This window comes from Pipistrellus kuhlii, unplaced genomic scaffold (assembly GCF_014108245.1).
Source record: "Pipistrellus kuhlii isolate mPipKuh1 unplaced genomic scaffold, mPipKuh1.p scaffold_m20_p_4, whole genome shotgun sequence".
Classification (NCBI taxonomy): domain Eukaryota; kingdom Metazoa; phylum Chordata; class Mammalia; order Chiroptera; family Vespertilionidae; genus Pipistrellus; species Pipistrellus kuhlii.
The window spans coordinates 26,687,561-26,708,522 of NW_023425540.1; the positions used below are offsets into that span (position 1 = coordinate 26,687,561).

The 20,962-nt window shown below is 38.6% G+C and overlaps 1 protein-coding gene and 1 long non-coding RNA gene across 6 annotated transcripts in view; one reads left to right on the forward strand and one right to left on the reverse strand.

Annotated features, from left to right (window-relative positions):
- PDE4D (phosphodiesterase 4D) overlaps positions 1–20,962 on the reverse strand; it is a 1,149,946-nt gene that overhangs the window by 329,531 nt on the left and 799,453 nt on the right. The gene's annotated exons all lie outside the window — the stretch shown is intronic.
- On the forward strand, positions 4,067–6,867 carry LOC123651229. Its single transcript, XR_006739786.1, has 2 exons — positions 4,067–4,359; positions 6,576–6,867. It is a non-coding gene; the product is annotated as an uncharacterized LOC123651229 (long non-coding RNA).

Genomic DNA, 20,962 nt, shown 5'->3' on the forward strand with positions numbered 1-20,962 from the left:
TGCTTCGAACTGAAGGTATCATAAGGTATTTTCCATCTTTAATGCTCTGAAGTGATTTCCTGTGAGCTGCTAAAATATAGTCTGTCATTTTGGCTGCCAAACAGCCCGCAGATGCCTGCTATCTGTATTGGCAGATAAGTGACAGCAGATGGAATCAAGCATGCGTCCTGTCTCATCAGCAAGTCTTCAGCCTTAGAAGAGGGGATGTGCCCCTGTAGCACTATGGAGCTTGTTTGACTAGCATCAGTGTCACTGTCATCATTGGGGAAAGAGAAATTGGCAAATCACTATACAGAGTAGGCACAACGCCACCCTCACGGTTCCTGTAGTCATATTTCCCTTACTCGCACCTTGTCTTCTTGCCAGGGGCAGGCTTCTGGGCCAAGATGTTTTGTCGTCCCAGTGCTCGGTGTATAGAAAGATAATTAATATTACCATTAAAGCAAATGCTGCCTTTCATATTATATTTATATTCCATTAGTGCTAGCAATGTATGCAGAAAAGAACACAAAGGTGAATTAACAACTTCTTGAGCATATACTATATTACAGGTTCACTATGCTATATAAATCACCTTTTTTAAAATTACTATTAGTAGATAGTGCTTATCATAAACAAGGTGCAGTCCCAAAGCTGTAAAAGGATTTAAAATATATTAACTTTTAAAATCCTTAAATAATCTTGTGAGCTTAGCACTACCAACCTCATTTTAGGAAACTATAATAACTATTATTACTCATAGTAATATTAGCAGTAACAATAGCTAACATTAATATTTACTTTGTGTTTATATATGAGTATTACATATACATATATGTGTATTATGTATGGGTGCATATATATGTATATAAATGTGTATACATATATATACACACTCTATAGTATGCACACACACATAATAGCCCTCTGAGTTTAGCATTACATCTTCATTTAGAAATGAGAAATATAATAATAATAATAATAGTTAATGATGCTAATAATAATAAAGACAGCTAACATTGTGAGTTTAATATGTGTCAGCATATAATGTGTTTGCAATCCATATAATATCTCATTTAATCTTCAAAGAGGTTGACATTACCATCCTGGTTTTGGAGATGATCAAAGAATCCAAGGACAAGTTAACTAACAAAGGGGAGCCTTGGTTTAACTCAGATAAGGAGTGCAAAGCCTGGCCCCTTCACCAGTATGCTACATAGACAAGGCATTCTGGAAACTCAGGTGTGAGGCAGGTTGCTGCCACAAGGAGTTAACACCAAGTGAAGTATGTTTCACCGTATACAACATCAATTGAAAATTCCAAGTTAAAAATCTGTTTTCTGAGGTCCCACTATGTGCAAAGCTATGCACAAAGCAGTGGGGCAAATGCAAAATGGAGTTAATCCACAAACCCCACCTTCATAGGAAGTTGTGATCCCATGGGGGACAGAGATATGTGCCTGGATAATACATGAGTGAATGAGATGGGCAGAGATGGGAGGGGGCAGGTCAGGGATGAACTCAGATGGAATGCCAGGCTTATGGTGCAGAACTCAAGGATATTGCATTAAAATATTCCAGCTTCCCACTCAACGGTCTCTCTGCCTCTATGGACTGCATTTACATTTAGTTCTGCTGATGTTGCTCTTGCAGCTATAGCTTTTCTCAGTTAACAGAAAAGAGAGGGAGGGACAGTGTGAGGCCATTGGCTGCTGCTACTCAGCAACGGAACTGTGCTGCTCTGGAGGGAAATGTCTGAACATTGTGAGGCCCTGCGTGTTTACTCCCTTCCCGGCACGCCTGTGTTTCAGGAAGCTTGCAGTCAAAATAGGCCAAATAAACTCGCGCTGAAAGCACTTCATTTGGACAAAACACAGGACTTTTCTGTCCAATCAAGGCGCCCTCATATCCTGTGTTCTGCCAACTATGCTGAAGGTCAAAAAATTCTTCTGGATGCTTCTAGGACAATGGGAGTTTTAAACCTGCAATGAACAGTCTGGGTCACAGTAATTTGAGTAAAGGGGTGATTGTAAAGAAGTCAGATGTGTTCTGCAAAGCCTTGCACAAGAGCCAACCTCCTTACCACTACTGTTTCACTCAAGTAGGGTAAAAAATGGCATGGAAACCATAGGTTTTATTTTACTCTCCGTAAGGATGATTATGGCCTCATTTAAGCGTGAATCCAATAGCTCATAGTGACTTATTTTCATCCCATTTTCCCAGAGTATCTTGCTCACTAGTGAGAAGACTGGAGGTGGAGAGTGTCATTTAGAGTGAGCGCTGCAGTAGGATAATCTGATATTTGAACAACGCCACTGCCTTCGCTATCTGCAAACTCACTCATCACTAGTACTGAATGTGCTGGTTTGATTGGCCAAGTGCTCATGTTTCCTCTCTCCTGACAGGTTAGGGAAGCCAGCCTCACCCCTGCCAATAAAAAGCACCACCAGTCTTTGCTCTTCAGTAAGCGATGATGTTAAATTTATCAAATATTAAAGGGGAAACGGAATATTCCACTCAAACAATAACCATGGAAGACAGATTTAATTGTGGTATGCAAATAAACACGGCGTGATCATCTTGGAAATCTGGTTGCTTTGGGTCCTTGTAAATTTACAAAAGAATTAAGCTAATTTTTAAAAATTTGTACGACATAGGCTGAGAATGAGAAACAGAGGTCCTTTGTGCCTCCCACCCCCACACCTCACTATGAGTCTCCAAAACTCTTAAGTCCTATCTCCGGTATTTAACTCCATACTTCTGACTTTCCATTATGGACAATGAGAAGTTCACATTCTTTCACCATCTCAATTCCCTGACTACCTCCTTCTAGCCTTCTAATATAGTTATATAAGAATTCTTCATTAAATGATTATTTAGATTTTATCTTATTGTCCCTGAGAAGTAATGTTTACTAATAAACCAAACAGTGTGTCACAATATGTTTCATTTCTTGAACAACCTTTTATATTTTTCTGAAGTTATAAATCCCATCCATTTTTATTGCATAATTTCATGCTGGCATTATCACTGATTCTTCCAGAAATCTCCAAACGAATGTTTTAAAGGTCTTTGTAAAACTATTTTCTGCCTGGGTTAGACACATCAATTATTTTATCAGTTCCCTCACACTTGATTGATATTTATTTGGGTTTGGAATTCCAGGTTGGAAATCATTTTCACTTAGAATTTTGAGTGCATTGCTTCATTGTCTTCAAGACATCACGGTGCTTTTGAAAAGATAAATGTCACATATGCCCCCATCAGAAATTCAATCTGTAGGTTTTTCTTCCCTTTTAGCTTTTAGTACCTCCTATTTGTATCTGGTGGTCTGAAATGTCGAGATGTCTTTTGTCTAAGTCCATTTTCTTTCATTGTGCTGGGCATCACGGGCCTTTTCAATGAAGAAAAAATGTTCTTCATTCTGAAGATTTTTAAAAAAAATAAGTTCATCCCCTCTTTCCTCTCTATTCCTCCCCACAAACTCCTAATAGTTAGCTATTAGTCAAAGAATGTTTTTTCCAATTATCTTAACTTTTATTGTCCATCTTTTTATTATAACTTGTTGGTAGATTTCTAAAACTTTACCTTTCAGCTCTGCCATTGGAATTTTAATTTTACCTAAAATTGTTTAAAAGTTTAGTAATTCTTTTATTCTGGTTACTTTTGTATGCTATCATTTTGCTTTATGAATAAGTTTTTATCTGAGATTATTTTTTTCTGAATATTCTATTTGTTTCTTACTTTGTTTTTCATTATTATTATTATTATTATTATTATTATTATTACTACTATTTTTATTTTCACATTTGTTTTAGAGTTTATGTTAAGGGTTGGTGGAGCCCTGCTGGTCAATTTCTATGGAAGAGGAAGGGGCTCAAATGCTGACTGAAAGGTCCGCATGACTTAGTGAGTAGAGCCTTGGGATTCACGTAGGGTACCTGGGGCACAAAGGACCTTTCTTTTTCACTGTGCATCCACATGATGCCGGTGTTTGTGGGTCTCTTCTCTGGGTAGGGATTTCCTTTTTCCTGAGTACTCTTTAGTCTCCTGCCTGGGCACTGTGAGCCTGACCGACGGAGTCCTTGCCCCCATGTGCTCCCAGAGCAGCCCGGGCTTCCCTATCCAGCTGGCACACTTTTATTTAATTTTCTCCATCCACTATACCCGTTATCTCTAAGTCCGAACTCCACTTGTTTCACTATTTTTTCCCCACAGAAAAAAAATCCGATCTTTGAATGAGTCTGGATTATGGAATTGGTTTCCTCGCTGGGCAGAGCGAGAGGAAGACCTGCGGGAGGGCCCTTTCCCGTCCATCTCCACCTGCTTTTAAGCGTTTTCGGGCACTGGAGCTCCCAAGTCCATCAGATTTCTGCAAAGGTAATCGTTTGCTTCTGACACACTTCTCTGTGGGCACTTTGTAATGAGCATTCTCAACCTTGCGAATTCCTTTTTCCACTTTCCATTTCTAATATTTTCCCCTCTCATCTCCAGTTGTCTCTTATTCTTGGGGATTTATACTCCTCTATTCCCTTACCATATTCATAGAGAGGATTTTCAAAGGTAGCAACTAAAAAGGGTTATATTAGTTGCTGGGACTGCCATAGAAAATGCCAGAGATTGGATGGTTTAAAAAACAGATTTATTTTTTCACAGTTCTGGGGGCTAGATGTCTAGAATCACAGTGTTAGTGGGTTTGGTTTCTTTGGAGGCCTCTCTCTCTGCCCTGCAGATAGCTGCCTTCCTGCTCTGTGCTCACATGGGTTTTCCTGTGCATGCAGATGCCTGGTGTATCTCTTTGTGTGTCCACATTTCATCTTATAAGGACACAAGTCATATTAGATTAGGATTCATCCTAAAGATTTCATGTTCACTTAATCATCTTTAAAGAACTACTTTCAAACTTTTCTTTCTGAGGTACTGGGAATTACAACTGCAATATATGAATTGGGGTGGGGGGGGTACAAATCAGCCCTTAACAATTATCATATTTAAAATTAAAAAAAATTTTCTTAACACTATCTCAAGCATCTTTAAAGTATCATGTATCCTTTTACTTAAAGACACAAGACTGTCTATCCAAATTAATAGTGTTTTCTGTGAAAGAGCCCACCATTAATTCATTCACTCATTGATAATATTAATTGGGCATCTATTTTTGAAAGATTCTTGATTTAGCAGTACAAGAAATATAAAAGTAACTCAGGTCCAGGTTCTAACAATGAAAGGGTTCATTGAGAGGGATAAGAGCAGGAGTCTTTATCTTTCTGTAGTAAAATTTTTTACCATGCTTTAAGTTAAAAGATGTAGCAATTTCTTAATGGTATTCTTTTGATAATATTTAAAAAAAATGTTTTCAAGGAACACTAATGATCTCGCTCTCTCTCTCTTTTTCTCTCTCTCTCTAATAGAATGTAGGCATATATATCAATATATATAATTTCAGAGAGGAAGAGAGAGGAAAAGAGAGCAATATCAACGATGAGAGAAAATCATTGACTAGCTGCCTCCTGTGTGCCCCCTACTGAGGATTGAGCTGGCAACCAGGGCATGTGCCTAGACTGGATACTGAATCGTGACCTCCGGGTTTATAGATTGACACTCAATCACTGAGCAACAACAGCTGGGCTTATCTTTTACAATTAATGCAATATTTCAAGCTTTTATTTATTTTTAAAATCATTTTTTGTTCTCCAGAAGTCAGATGCATATAAAGGTTGCCTCTTATTACTTTTGCTTATGTCCATTTCACTTCAGGGAATATAATAGCTCAACTTTCAATTGAAGGACAGAAAGTTAAGAATTGAACATCACTGAAAGGGTTCCCCCCTCTGCTACATTTACACACCATATCCACTTTCTCCTTAAGGCAAGCTGAGGGGTGTGGGGTGGGGACAGAACTGCTCACTGAGAGGAGCTAAGAAGAGCTAAGCACCTGCAGCACATTACACCCCTCAACCACGTTTGGCGATGGCTTTTCTTACTTGGCAAACACATGGAGTTGAAGTGCTTGGCTACATCTCTTGTTTCTAAGGGGTATTGATCCATGGAAAGATGTTAATGATTAACTAAGCTTAAGCAATGAGAGGTTGTTACTTTGTACTGGCAATCTTTGCCTTGACCATCTATACAGGTTGCTTGCAGAATGAGTATCAACATTAAGTGATCATTTTATTTATTAGTAAGCTATCCTGATCCTTTACTAATATATTTTTCTCAAGCATGGGACTCCACAAAGAGAAGTCATAATCTGCTACCCATGGAATATTCTGTGCACATATCTCCCTGCCCTCCCATTGGCTATAGGGGATTTTCTGTGTGTGAGAGGTTAAGATTATAATTTATACAAAGTTCTCTTTATTCTGTGTATTTTGTAGACAAATTTCTAAATTTGGGCCTGACTGGTGCTGAATTCTGGTACAGATGTGAAAATCAGCTGACCTTAAATTTGTTAATGTTGTAGAGCACCTGGGAAAAATAATCTAAATTTTATGATTTTCCTAGTCAGAACATTATTGCCTACAGGAAAACCTTGCACATATTATGTATATGCATTACTTATATTTAACAACAAACTGCTCTTATTTTTTTTTCAGGAAAAAGGAATAAAAATGTCATCTGTCATTCTTGACAGCAGTGCTATGCTGAATGGCCTAACTAAAAAATGCCTTAGTTGTCATGTTTGAGGTATTCTTCATTTGCAACCCCACCTCCCCGGCACTACGCAATATCCTCTCTATAACTACCTCCCTCTTTCCTTCCCAACATCTGAGTCTGGATACAACTGCAAATAGATAAAAACAGACAGGTGATTAGCATACATATTGATCTAGGCAGAGAATTCACAGAAGTGAAATATGGCAAAAAATAAAATGGAACAGATTTGGGAAAAACTTGTAAACATTGTTTTAATTTTCTGCATCTGTCAATTTAAGATCTGGATTGAGGGATTCAAATAGTCCAATTTGTAGTTCTTCATGAATAAAACAGGGGCATTATTAACTCCCTCATAAATTGGTACTTTCTGGTGGGAATTAAATGAAAGCCTCCCTCTGTCTCTGTGGATATCTATAAATATGTATGTGTATGTGTGCTCACGTTTCATTTAAGTGTTAATTGTGGCCCAAACATAAGTAGTCTAGTTGGAAATAAAGCATATATTTGACAATTAAATCTTGCAATGAATATTATTTTAAAAATTGCATGATTATATGTCCTATGATCAGACTGACAATAGCAGAGCTCACACACTCTATCTGAACCTTCAATTAGTGATAGTTCATACATACCCTATATTCTTCTGGAGAGAGAGAAAGAAAGAGAGAGAGAGATTTGTTGTTCCACTTATTTATGTATTCATTGGTTGATTCCTGTATATACCCTGACAGAGGATCAAACCTGCAACATTGGTGTATTGAGATGACAGGGTCATATATTAATACTCAAGAAAACCCTGCAACATAGGTTTTGCTACTCTAATTAGAGGTTCAGAGAGGGCAGGAAAATTGGTCAGAAAAACAACAACAACAAAGAACAGTTCTACCTGGGCCCCAAGCCTAGCCTTTTATTAGGCCACACAGTCCTGAATCTACAATGTGGTGGAGTGCATGGTGCTCTGCAGATGCCAACATGGTAGAGGAATAAGCTGAACCTGGAGGAAAGGGTAGAATTTGGGCAGGTCCAAAGGACTGCAGGGACACTTCAGGAGAGGGGATGATGTGAGCCAAGGTATAAGGACGGAAACATAGAAAGCATATCTGTGAGTCGGTGATATAGCTGCTTATCTAGAAATAAACTATGTGCATGAAAAACAAGATTTGGGACCAGAAAAGTATGTTGGGGCAATTTTGGGGAGCTTGCATGCCAGACAAAGGAATGTCATTTGCTATCTCATACAAAATAGGAGAATTTATTGAGGAACCACTGTGTTTTACTGTGTAGCTATCAAGGTACACAGGGAGAAAAAAAGAATGAAAGAAAGAAAGAAGCCACCAAGAAACAAAACCATCAATACAATAGCCTGTCCTCATGGAGCTTAGACTCCACCTATCCCAGTGGATGGAATAATGCTCTGGGGCTCTGGTAGAATCTGAGTGGAGGACACAGATCCACAAGGAAGCGGGTTATTATTTGGACCTCCAATCATTGACAAAGAAATTGTCAAGAAAGGCTTCATAGAAGAAAGAATATTTATTCTGGAAGTGATGAGATATGAAGAGATGAAATTAAGGGATAAAAATACCATTTTCAAAAGATTGATTCAACAGTAGCTTACAACAGGTACAAATATGGGGTAATGGTTAGACCAAGACTCGTTATACAGATCATTGCAGCTGTCCAGGCAAGTGGAGGGCTGGTGACAGTGGAAATAGAAAGGTAAGAAGGCATGAGCTTTAACAGTGAAAATCCTGAGGTTTTTGAGGATAACTGATAAGGGTGATGAGAGAGAGAAGGTTTCAGGGATGACTCTGAGGTTCTGAAAATTTCTATGCCAATGATTGGATATCTAAATGAAAATACACTTCTTTGTGCTGATATCTATCATAAAAAGAATAATAGCATTGTCCTAAAGAATATCTGTTCTGAAGAGCTGATTTTAAAAAAGAAAAAAGTAAGTTCAGGTTAACCAGGCTGACAGAAAGATATCTAGGCAGTTAGAAATACAGATTTGGAGTAGGGAGAGCTTACATTTCTGCACTTGGTCCAACATCTACCTACTTTATAAACTCAAAAGATTAGAAGTTTGCTTCTGCCAGATGCTCAGACATGATATGGTATAAATTATAAAAGCAAGTACATGAAAACAATAAAAATAACAATAAAGGCTAATAATTACGGAGGGCTCACTATGTACCAGGCACTGTGCTAAGTATTGTGTATATTATTGGTATGATTTCTTTTAATCCTCATAACAACCTGCTGATGTAGGCACTATTATGATCTACATTTTTACATATATGGAAACTGAAGCACAAAAAGAGAAACTTACCCTAGATAACAGTCACTGAGCAGCAGAGTATAAATTAAAACCAGACTTTTTAAGTATGGACTGTCCAATATGGCAGCCACCAGCTACACAGGACTTTAAAAAACTAGTCTTATTTAATTTTATTATGAATACTCAAAATTAAAATGGATAGTCGATTCAGTAATTGGGAAAGACATTTTAAGTATGTGTAAACAATTTAAGCAAATCTACATTTCCAGTTATAATTTTTATGAAATCTAAATAAAGATCAAGTATGAGTGATGAAAAATTAGCATCTTAGTTGATAATCTCTAAAAAAGTTACACAGGTATTTCAAAGACTTAGAATGAGGAAATAATTTTAAATATTTGATTAATAATTTTATATTTTAATTACAAGTTGAAGTATATATGGGTTAATTAAAATGTCATTGAAATTAACCTTACCTTTTATTTTTTACTATTGATTTATTTATTTTGTATTAAGTGGTCTTTACTGGTTATTTTTTACTTTTTAAATGTGGTACTAGAAAAATTTTAAATTATAGATGTGGCTCACATAATATTTCTATTGGCTAACATTGCTCTAAATACTTAGAGAAATAAATGAGGGGTCAACTGTATGATGGGACAGATGACAGTAATAGGACAAGGTTATTCCTTTCACTGTTGTGGGGCCCTGTTTCTTGAGAATATCTGTAGAAATTGTCTTAATTCAATGGGGACAGTGAGCCCTGAACCTGATTCCATTGTTAATGTCCCTACTCTCTTGTCTGGGTCAACTCTTTTACAGTTTTCAGAAAAAGCAATAACTCCAACTGCCCTGCCTTATATATTTTATATTTGTTTATCTCTTAAAAGAGAATTATTTTGCTCACAGCTATTTTATATATGTCAACCATGAGCTCTATTTTTATGTCAGCCTCAATCTAGAACTGATTTATCAGAGAATCTCAGAGGACAGCCCAAACAAGAGCACTTGGAGCTATTCTGTGGGGGAAAAAAAAGACTAGAAAAACAGGAGTTATTAAATATCAAGGTACAGTCTTGTATGCCTGAATTTTTTTTAAAGGGATTATAGTCTGATAGTGAAATCTAAATGTTGTGTTTAAGAACTGTTGACAACTATCCAGACATTTTCTCTTAGATGTGTGTGGTAAATAAAAGGTAGAATTTTTTTTAAATATATGTTTTTATTTATTTTAGAGAGAGTGGAAGGGAGAGGGATAGTGAGATAGAAACATCAATGAGAGAGAAACATCACTGACTTGCTGCCTCCTGCACATCCCCTACTGGGAATTCAGCCTGCAACCAGGTATGTGCCCTGACCAGAACAGAACCTGTGACCTCTTGGTTACTAGGTTGATGCTCAACCATTGAGCAACACTGGTTGGACATAGGTAGAAAATTATAACTGCATGGGAGGAAAAGGGTGATAGCTAAGCACTGTGAATCTCTGGGTAGAGCAAAAATCAAGGCAGTGCCATTTAACAAGAAAATAAATCTAAACTTCTACCAATTTTCAGGCATTCAGTGTATATAAAGCAATATGACTCCAAAGTTAGAATCATCCAGATGTTTTAAATTGGTAAGTGTAAACATTTGATTCATCAAATTCACCAAAGTCAGAAGTTGGAAATTCACATCTACTTCAAGCTAAAGAGAGTAACACTTTTACTCCATTCTCTATGCCAGCTGTCGTGACATTTATAACCAAATGCCATGATTAAAAAAAACCAAAAAACAACTCTGATAAAAATTGTATGTCCATATCTTTATGATTCCTGTATAAAATATTTCAATTTCCAAGAGGTACTTTAATTTTTGAGAATATTCTATATGAAGTCTTGGTGCAACAGATAAACCAATCAACTTTACTCTTTTTTAATTTCTAATTATTATTTTAAAGTATTGACTATTCATCCTTTGTAACAATGCTTCATAAAGAGATCTTAAGCAATAACTTATCCATAGATTTTTATTTATGTCATATATTATATATAAGATATTAAGAGTATGTATGGAATACCAAAGTGCCATAATCTATAGTTTATTTATTTATTATTTTTTTAATCCTTGCTCGAGGATATTTTTTCCATTGATTTTTAGGGAGGGTAAAAGAGAAAGGGAAAAACAGAGAGAAATATCAATATGAGAGAAACATGCAATCTGACCAGGGTCTGGGCTGGGGAGGAGCCTGCAACCAAGGTAAGTACCCTTGATCAGAATCAAACCCAGGATCCTTTGGTCCACAGGCTGATGCTTTATCTACTGAGCCAAACTAGGGCATAATTTATAGTTTAGAGCAATGAGGTCCTCACCTTATAAGGCAAATGAAAAGAAAATTCCCTGGCCACAAGGAAAAGAGAATTTTGGAAAAAAAGATAAACAAATCCATTAAGGAGGACATTAAATACCAAGTCTGTGTAAGCACGTCCCTCACCTGTGAATTCTAGAAGGGAGCAGATGGAGAGCCACAGGAGGTGTGGGAGTGGGCACGCCAGGGGGCGGGAAAGGCCTTCGTGTCCTACCCCTTCAGCACTCAACCAGAGAAAAGCCTCACACGCGCATGAGTGCACACATTCATGCAGGTAATGCAGCATCCCCTCGATGGACACCGGCCCAGGCCAGCCGGACCCTCCCCAAACTCGGAGTGGGGAGGCAGGGGCCACGGTAGGCAAGACACAGCTGTGCCATTGCTCGGCCCCTCAAAGCCAGTGCAAGAGGGGCCCGAGTGCCCAAACAGAGGCGGCTACAGGTCCCAGAGAGGAAAGCAGTCAGTACTAGGACAGGACGAAAAGCATAGAATTTTTAATTAGCCTGTAAAAAGATTAAGAGTGAGGGAGGTGGGGGGAGATGGGGAAGATGAGAAGGAGAGAGGGAAGAACTTTACAAAGGAGTCAGTAGACAGCAGAGTTAAAGAAGGAAAGAGGATGTACGAGTGAACTGTAGGAACCATAATGAAAATAAAGTATTGTTGTATACTGGGGACTGATTTTAAAAGTAGGAGACAAGAAAAAAGGTAAATGATGGTGAATAATTAGGCAGGTAGATAGATACTAAAACTGGAAGTAAGTAGAGAAGAATGTATGTAGAAGGTAGGATGATAGAGAAAGAGGGAGGAAAGAAAAGTTTTAAAAGGGAGCTGGTAGAGCTTAACAGAATGGGAAGAAGGAAGAAATGGGGGAGGGAGCAAAGCAGGTCCGAGGGAGGAAGTGAAGAAAAAAATTAAGGTGGGAAGGAAGGAAAAGGGGAGGGAGGGGAAGGGGAAAAGGGAAGAAGGAATGTGGGAAGGGAGGGAGGGTAGGAGAAAGACGGGAAGAAGAATGATGGAACAGAAGTAGGAAATAAGGAGGAAAGAAAAGTTTATAAATGATGAGTCAGTAGGAAAAAGTGTTACAGAAAGGAGAGAGAAAAATTGTGTGAGAGGGAGAAGTCAATAAGGAAGTCAAATACAATTGTGTGTGAAGGGGGTAAGATTAAAAAAAAATAGTTAATAGGGGTGTAATAGGGGGAGGCAGGGGAGGGCAGTTAGGGGAGACCAGGTCAACAGGGAAGGGCAGTTAGGGGGTTTAGGCAGGCAGGTAGAGTGGTTAGGGCAGGCAGGCAGGTGAGCAGTTAGGAGCCAGAGGTCCCAGATTACAAGAGGGATGTCCAACTGCCAGTTCAGGTCTGATCCCTGCAGAATCAGGTCTAAAATGTTAATTGGGCATCCCCTGAGGGCTCCCGGATTGGAGAGGGTACAAGTTGGGCTGAGGGACCCCCACCCCTCATGCACAAATTTTGTGCACTGGGTCTCTAGTAGAAAATAATAGAACAGAATCTTATAGCTAATTCTCACTGTGTGGCCATGAACATACTTTATTCCAATGACTGCTAATGGCATATTATTTTTGTTGGTTCCTTCTCTGTTCTCCTCTAGAATTTCAAAATTATGTAGTTCTATCCATAGTCTAACAAATTGCTAACCAGAAGGCCAGTTTTGGTTTTCTGACAACTGTGCCACTTAAATATTCTCATTTAGTATTTATTGCCAAGAATGTAATAATAGAGCAGATTGGTATAGGGTCATCTGTGTTTTGTTGTTAACATTTACTTCATATTTTGGTTACAAATAATTTCAGAATTCAATATGACAATTTTATTTGAATTTAATGGTCAGCTTAAAAATAAATGCCATTTTACACAAAGCACTTTCAATTTAGGTACCTTACAAGTTAGCCAAGATCTGAGTGATCTCAGATAAAATATTTAGAGATTAAGTCTGATGTATTTTGGATTTTCCTATAAATTATTTATCTTCTATTCAAGCTGCATTTAGATGTCTGCATGATACATTGCAGGGTGAAAGTAAGGCTCTGAATTGGAAACAAATAAACAAGGAATTGTTTTTAACTTAAAAAATTAAACTTTGAATGCAGATGTTCTTTAAAGATATTTGCTTGACCCTCTTTGGTTTTCATACCTCCAACCCTGACCTCTAGTTAGTCTTTGTTTCTTATTTGTTTGTTTATTTTCATCTATTTGTCCTGACAAATTCTCAAAATCAGTCTATACATCAATAAGTCAATCTTCACTCTCAAAACTACAGCTCCTCTTCCTATTTCCTATTTCTATTAACTGTTCAACTGCCTGAAATCCAAGATTAATTGAGGTACCCAGGTATCGTCATAGAAACAATGTTCTTTTTTCCTTTCTTACACAAGTTTTCATGTCTTGTCATCCCTTCCTCCGTATATCTCCTTCCTATTCAGTTCATTACTGTCATTATCAGTCCACGTTAGGCCATACTTATCTGATCCCTTTAAAAAAAATTTACCTGATAATTTTATATAGTCATTGCAGAAAATATCTATGTATATAAAAGCCCAGAGACTGGAATGGTGTAATAACCAGTATGACCAGAACAACTGGTGGCTATGACATGCACAAACAGCCTGATTCAAGCCCCGATTGGTCCTTCTCCCCCCAACTGGCCTGATCAACCCCCAACACCCCAATTGGGGGTGTAGTTGGCTGGCCAACCACCCATGGTCCCTCCCCCAGGCTGGCCCCACCCCTGATTGGTCCCCATTGGGGCAGGCTGGCCGGACTCCACCCATGCACGAATTCATACACTGGGCTTTTAGTAGAATATAAAAAACAACAACAAAAGTCAATACTCTGATGCATCATCTTATGTTATACCTTCAGCATATATTGGGCTATAACTCCCACAACTATTATAGTTTCATTACCCTACTCATCAGCTCCTCCACGTTATGTCTTCATTAATTAAATTTTATTCTTTCTTATTAAATGCTAATATCATAGGACTCCCTGTTATAAAATCTTCAATAGCTGATCTTAGCTTAGAAAATATTCCATTAGTTTTATTTTATTACCTAAAAATAAAGTTTCACTCTCTCTTTCCAATTTTATTTCCCATAATTGCTTCTCAAGTTAATTAAGTTTGGCCACACTCATTTTCCCCCTCCCATAAGTGTTCTCTTATTTTTCCCATATCTATACCTGTACCAGAGTCCTAACTCCACATAACTACAATAAATGCAAACTGTGACATTCCAAATTAGAAGTAAACTCTTGTTCATCAGAGCTGCCAAATCATTTTACTTTTACTTTGCCTTTACAGAGTATAAAATTTAGAAACATATGACTGGAGCTTGGGTCCCAATTCCAGCATTTAAGTAACTCTATGGCCCTGAGCAAGACCTTTGAACCATTAGGTTCTCAGTTTTCCCATTCGTTATGGAGTGCCTTCAGGAGAATGCTTCATTCTCTTTTATGACCCTATTTTAATGTCTATGACCTTCCCTGAACAGCTCAGCTGGTGAGAGTGTTTGGCCGTATGCATACCTCAAGGGCTACTAAAATCTTTATGTGGTTATGATATTTTTAGTTGAATTTTTGTCTGAACAGTAAGACTGTGATCTTTTTTGATGGCTGGGAAATTGTCTTTCCAAGTTTTTCATTCCTAGTAGAGACCTCTGAACTCAGTTCCTATTTAATAAATGTATTCTGAATAAGGGAATACATGAGTGAATCAGAAAAGAATAAATGCATTTATTGATCACTGTATCTTATGGAAGAGTTATTCATGTTTAGTGCTTGTCATCTCTCTTTACACTATAAGGTCCAGAGGATAGGCTCTTTGTGTGATCCATCTTTGTCTCTTTATAGTTCTATGTGCATGATATGAAGTAATATTTGCAAATAATTGAAGAGAAAAATGTATCTAAGCTGAGTCATGAACGGGTATGCTCATGCATACAAATATTTCTTGTATGACAGTTCTTTTTTTTTTCCTGGTGTGCATGAAATCCTAATATCTGTTTAACTCTGCAAATGAGGCTAATTATACTTATCATCAACACCAAAGTTTCTTCTCAAATTGAATACAAGGTTGTCTATAAACATACATATATCTTTTGGTGGTACAGTAATACAAACTTCAGTGGGGCCATATCTTAGGTTAAGTTCTAACATTAGCCCTTCCATGTGGCAAAAATCTTGTATAGCAAATATTAACATAAAGAATCCTTTAAATCACCCAAATGTAAGGCAAGATGTTCACACTATGGCAAGCTAATAAGAATTGAGCTGGGAAGAGGGCAGAAGATTCACATTTCCTACCTCTCATTTACTAGTGGACATAGATCCATTCAATGTGGTGGCTGATGCAGAAGTGAAATTGCCCTTCTTTAAATTGTTGTTTCTCTCTCCTCTATCCCTCCAATTTTGCTTAGTATGTACATTGAGTGGCCAGATTATTATGATCTCTGAACATATAATAATCTAGTCACTCAGTGTATAACCTATATAATAAAAGCTAATATGCAAATTGTCCCTTCGACCAGCAGGTTGGCAGGCCAACTGCCCATGTCCCCTCCTCCCAGGCAGGCTAGTCAGACCCCACCCATGCATGAATTCATGCACTGGGCCTATAATATATATCGAGTCTAAACAGGCAGTTAGACATCCCTTGAAGGGTCCCAGATTGGAAGGGGTGCAGACTGGGCTGAGGAACACACACACCCTGTGCACGAATTTCATGCTGACACCCATCAAGGGATGTTGGACATCCCTCTCACAATCCAGGACTACTGGCTCCCAATTGCTTGTCTGCTTGCCTTCTTGATTGCCTGTAACCACTTCTGCCTTCCAGCATGATCACCCTTAACCACTCCCTGACAGCCTGACTGAATCTTAACTGCTCCTCTGCCAGCCTGGTCACCCCTAACTGCCCTCCCCTGCAAGCCTGGGTCACCCACAACTGCCCTTCCCTGTAGGACCTCTCGCCCCCAACTTCCCTCCTCTGCCAGCCTGGTCACCCCTAACTGCCCTCCCCTTCAGACTTGATAGCCCCCAACTGCCCTCCCTTGTAGGCCTGGTCCCTCCCAACTGCCCTCTTTTGCTGGCCATCTTGTGATGTCATCTTGTGTCCACCTGGGGGAAGCCATCTTTGACCACATGGTGGCAGCCATCTTGTGTGTTGGAGAGATGGTCAATTTGCATATCACTCTTTTATTAGATAGAACAGAGGCCTGGTGCATGGGTGGGGGCCAGCTGGTTTGCCCTGCCTGGTGTCCTGGATCAGGGTGGGGGCTCCCTTGGGGTATGGGGCAGCCTGGGTGAGGGGCCTGTGGTGGTTTGCAGGCCAGCTACACCCCCAGTGACCCAAGCAGAGGCCCTGGTACCTGGGATTTACTTATCTTTTATGATTGAAACTTTGTAGCCTTATGCAGAGCCAAGCCTCCTTCTTGCTCCATGGCTACAGCAATTTTTGTTGTGATTTATTTATCTTCTGTAATTAAAACTTTGTAGCCTTAAGCAGAGGCCAAGGCTGCCCAGGGCAGTTGGAAAGCTTGGCTTCCTCCATCGCTGGGGGAAACTCAAACCTGCTGCTCTCTCCAGCTAGTTGGCTATCGCCATTTTTGTTGGGATTTATTTATCTCCTATAATTGAAACTTTGTAGCCTTGAGTGAAGGCATAGGCTGGCCAGGGTGTGTGGAAAGTTTGGCTTCCTCCATTGCTGGGGAGACCCAAGCCTCCTGCTTGCTCCATGGCCTCCATCTTGGTTGGGTTAATTTGCATACTCATTCATGATTGGTCTGTGGGCGTGGCTTGTGAGTGTAGTGGAGGTACAGTCAATTTGCATATTACTCTTTTATTAGATAGGAGATATATATATATATATATATATATATATATATATATATATATATAATCAGTGTATAGTTGATTTTGCATCATTAAGTGCTTGGATAGTGCAAATCTGTTGAATTGTTCTTTTGAAGTATCTACTTAGTCACAATACAGGTAAACTTTTTAACTGCCTAGAAAGATAAATGGGTTTGTATAAATTTCATTAGCTCCTGAGTAACTCAAATGTAGGTCTGACATGAAGAGTCTAGTGCGGTATAGTCAAAATGGCAATTTATCTTTAAAAACTGTCAGTGATGTGAAGGTTAACTGTAGTCTTCTTACTCTGTTTTGAGGTGATTCTGAATATATACTGGAGTCTGACACAATGGTAACCCCAGCGCTGGAGGGTCCTGCTTCCATAGGCATCATCACACTAGATTTCTGGCATCTATCAGCCTTCAGCTTCAAATAATTTTCCCCAGAGCAAGGAGAAAAACTCTATTGACAAAAATAAATATCAGGGAGAAGCAACATCCCTTGCAAGCCAAAATAACTAAGAACTCCCTTGCTACCAGAGTATGACTCCTATAGCAAGCAACAGAAAGAATAAACTGGACTGAATTACTTTTGGTGTCATAGCAACTGGATTCTTAATATACAAAAGAAAAAAAGAGAAAAAGACAGGGAGGGATGGAGAAAGAAGGAAGGAAAAAGAAAAGAAGGAAGGGAGTGAGGGGATTGGCAGTAAAGAAAAGAGGAAAAAATTAAAAACTCAAAGAGAACTGAAAGCTGCTGGTATACTCGATGTTCTTATTATATACATGAGGAATTACCATGGTAACACCAGGATCACATAACTCAGCTTACACCAGATACCAGTATTCATGGTTCAGAATAACAGCACAAACAAGAGCACACATTTTCTGTCAAGATTGTTGTTGGGGCCAAAAGGGCAGTTACAAATCTGGGAAATGGAATGCCATCATAAGGGGAAGCTGAATAAAGTCATCAGAGACACCAAATATGTACCCATATTTCTCCATAAGGTACATATTTGGTGTCTCTGATTACTTTCTTGTTCCCATTTGGAAAAATACATTTCCTAAGAACTGACTGAACGGCTATTATGTTCCACGTCTTACACAGAGCATTGAGCACACTGTGGTTTAAAACACAGGCTAAGAGCCAGTCGCCATGGTACCAGGATCGAATACGATGGAGGAACTTAGGCCAACAAACACATAAACCTGTGATTACAGTGTGAGAACTCCTGAAAAGATACAGTGCAAAAAGCGTATATAAACAGGTGCCTAATATAGTCTGAGCATTTAGGGAACATTTCCCTGAGGATGATGAGGCCTAAAAGAAGAATCACACTGTACATATACTACCAAGAAGCACATAAGTGAAGCCCTGACCATCTTTCAGAATTTAGGACACGTTCCCTCTTGTCTGGGAAGCTGATTAAGATTCCCTTGGGAAACTGCAGCTTCCTTCTCATCAACCTTCTCTCCAGGTTACCTCTCTTTATCACCGATAGCAAGACTACCTTCATGGCTTCTCTTAGGGCTATAGAAAACATGCCTTACAGATAAAATCCAAAGTCATCTCTCTTCTTTGAAAGGCTGTCTGTGGCTTGACTGTCCAGCCCTCTTTTTAGTCTTTGCTTCTTTCAAACCTTCTTAGATCAACATATAATCTGTTTGATAGCAAGTTGTTATCCTAAGCCTGGAATACTTTGTCAGATGCACTAGTTTAAAGTAAAATAAAAGGTGGTAATAGTAGCTTTCTCTTTGTAGCACAAGTATCTACACTAATAAAAGAGAAAAATGCTAATTGGCTGCACCTTTGCTACACCCACAGCCAATCAGATCAAGTATGCAAATTAACCCAACAAAGATGGCAGTTAATTTGCATACACTGAGGGAGGGAGGAGTGAAGACTGAAGACAGCATAGAAGGAAGAGGGAGGGAAAGCAGAAAGCAAGGCAGCTACTGGAGGGAAAACGCAGGTGGGGTGGGCAGCAGCAGCTGCGGACCAGCAACAGCAGGGAAAGCGCTGGGAGTGGCAGTGGTGGGAGGGAAGCCTGCCAGAAGCCCTATTCTTACAGGAATCTTCCTGCAATGGGCCCCTAGTATTTTTTATAGTATTCTTGTTCTATATAAGAGGAAAGCCAAAACAACAGCAAAATAATTTTTCAAGTTTCAAAGAGTAGTTAAGTAATTTAATGTCTCTAATTGAATGTAGAAATATGACTGACACATGAAGGTCACTGTGATTGTGTAGAGGCCCCTTTAATCACTGGAAGTAAACATCCAAATTATTCTAAATAGTTTCATTTCACCCATTTTTGTTAAAGGAGAGGTTGCAGGGTTAGGTGATGGGTGAATACTAAACTGATGCAGGACAAAAGTCAGTAACTGTGACATTTTATTAATCCCTAGCAGTTGTCAATGAATTAGAAAAATTACCTTTTTAAACTTCACTTGTAAAATATTACCTATTGCTTATTTGAATGTTTTAATATTCTCAATGATAAATAAGACACAGAGAATATGTTTTTAAATTGCATTTCCAATGACTTAATTAAATAACCATTTGATGTTTCTCTCCTAAATGCAATGAATTATTTGGTTACTTCACTTTTAAAGAAGAGTGTTCTTCCTCACATTATTTTCATCACTACCCTCCCTCCCTGGGGAGAAGTTTTATGGGAAGGAAGCTGCAGTTCTCCAAGGGAAAGTTAATCAGCTTCCCATACACCATATTCTTTTAGTTTCTTTAATGTTCATATCAGGGCTTCATTCACAGAAATCTCCTCATAACAAGTTACTATTCATTTTCAGGTCTCGTTATTCCCAGAGAAACATCTTCCAAATACTCAGACTGTATTAGGTACCTATTAAATACTCTTATTGGGTCCTTGTCCCCTTTTTAGCTGTTCTCACAATTGTAATCATGCATTTATGTATTTCATAATTATACCGAAATTGTCCCTGTCAGGATTTTACACTGCTTGCTTCTACTGGCTAGTTTATTCAGTTTTTTCCATTACAATTTATGCTGAATGCCACTGCCAAATTGTTCTTCCTGAAACATCTGTTTCTATCATGTCTCTCTCAAAGAGGAAAACAGACAGAAAATATAAAAATAATTGAGGTTCATTGTGATAATGCTGTGTTAGACATATAAGAAAATGAACAACTGTCCTGACTGATGTGGCTCTGCTGGTTGGAGCATTGCACCATGCACCAGAAGGTCTTGGGTTCGATTACCGGTCAGGGCATATATCTAGGTTGTGGGTTCAATACTCAGTTGGGGTGCATATGGGAGGCAATTGATCAATGTATCTCTCTCACATTGATGTTTCTCTCTCTCTCTCTACCCCTTTCTCCCTCTCTGAAATCAATTTTAACAAAGAAAGAAAGAGAGAGAGAGAGAAAAGGAACAACTGCTAGCTGATGAAGAAACTTCTATTTGGAAATAGGGAATTAGGAACAGATTAATGAAAGATAACTGAAGAATGAGTTGGGTGTATCACAAAATGAGGGTAGAGAGCAACTCCAGGGAAAAAGAAAAAAGAAAAGGTTTAGTTAGGAGTAATTTATACCTAAAATGCAGAATATACATAGGTTATGAGAGAAATTTATAAGGACAGAGAAACAGGGAGGGAGTAGATTATGATTTAGAATTGAGGTTTATTATAACTAATGAGAAGCTACTGGTGTAAACATGGAAGTGTCATGATGAAATTTTAGAAAATTAATCTGTGGTTATAGTCAGGAAGAGGATGAGAGTAGAATAAAGAGACCAATGATCACGGTGGCAGTCTGACAGGCAAAAGAGAATAAGGGCCTGGCCTAGAATGATA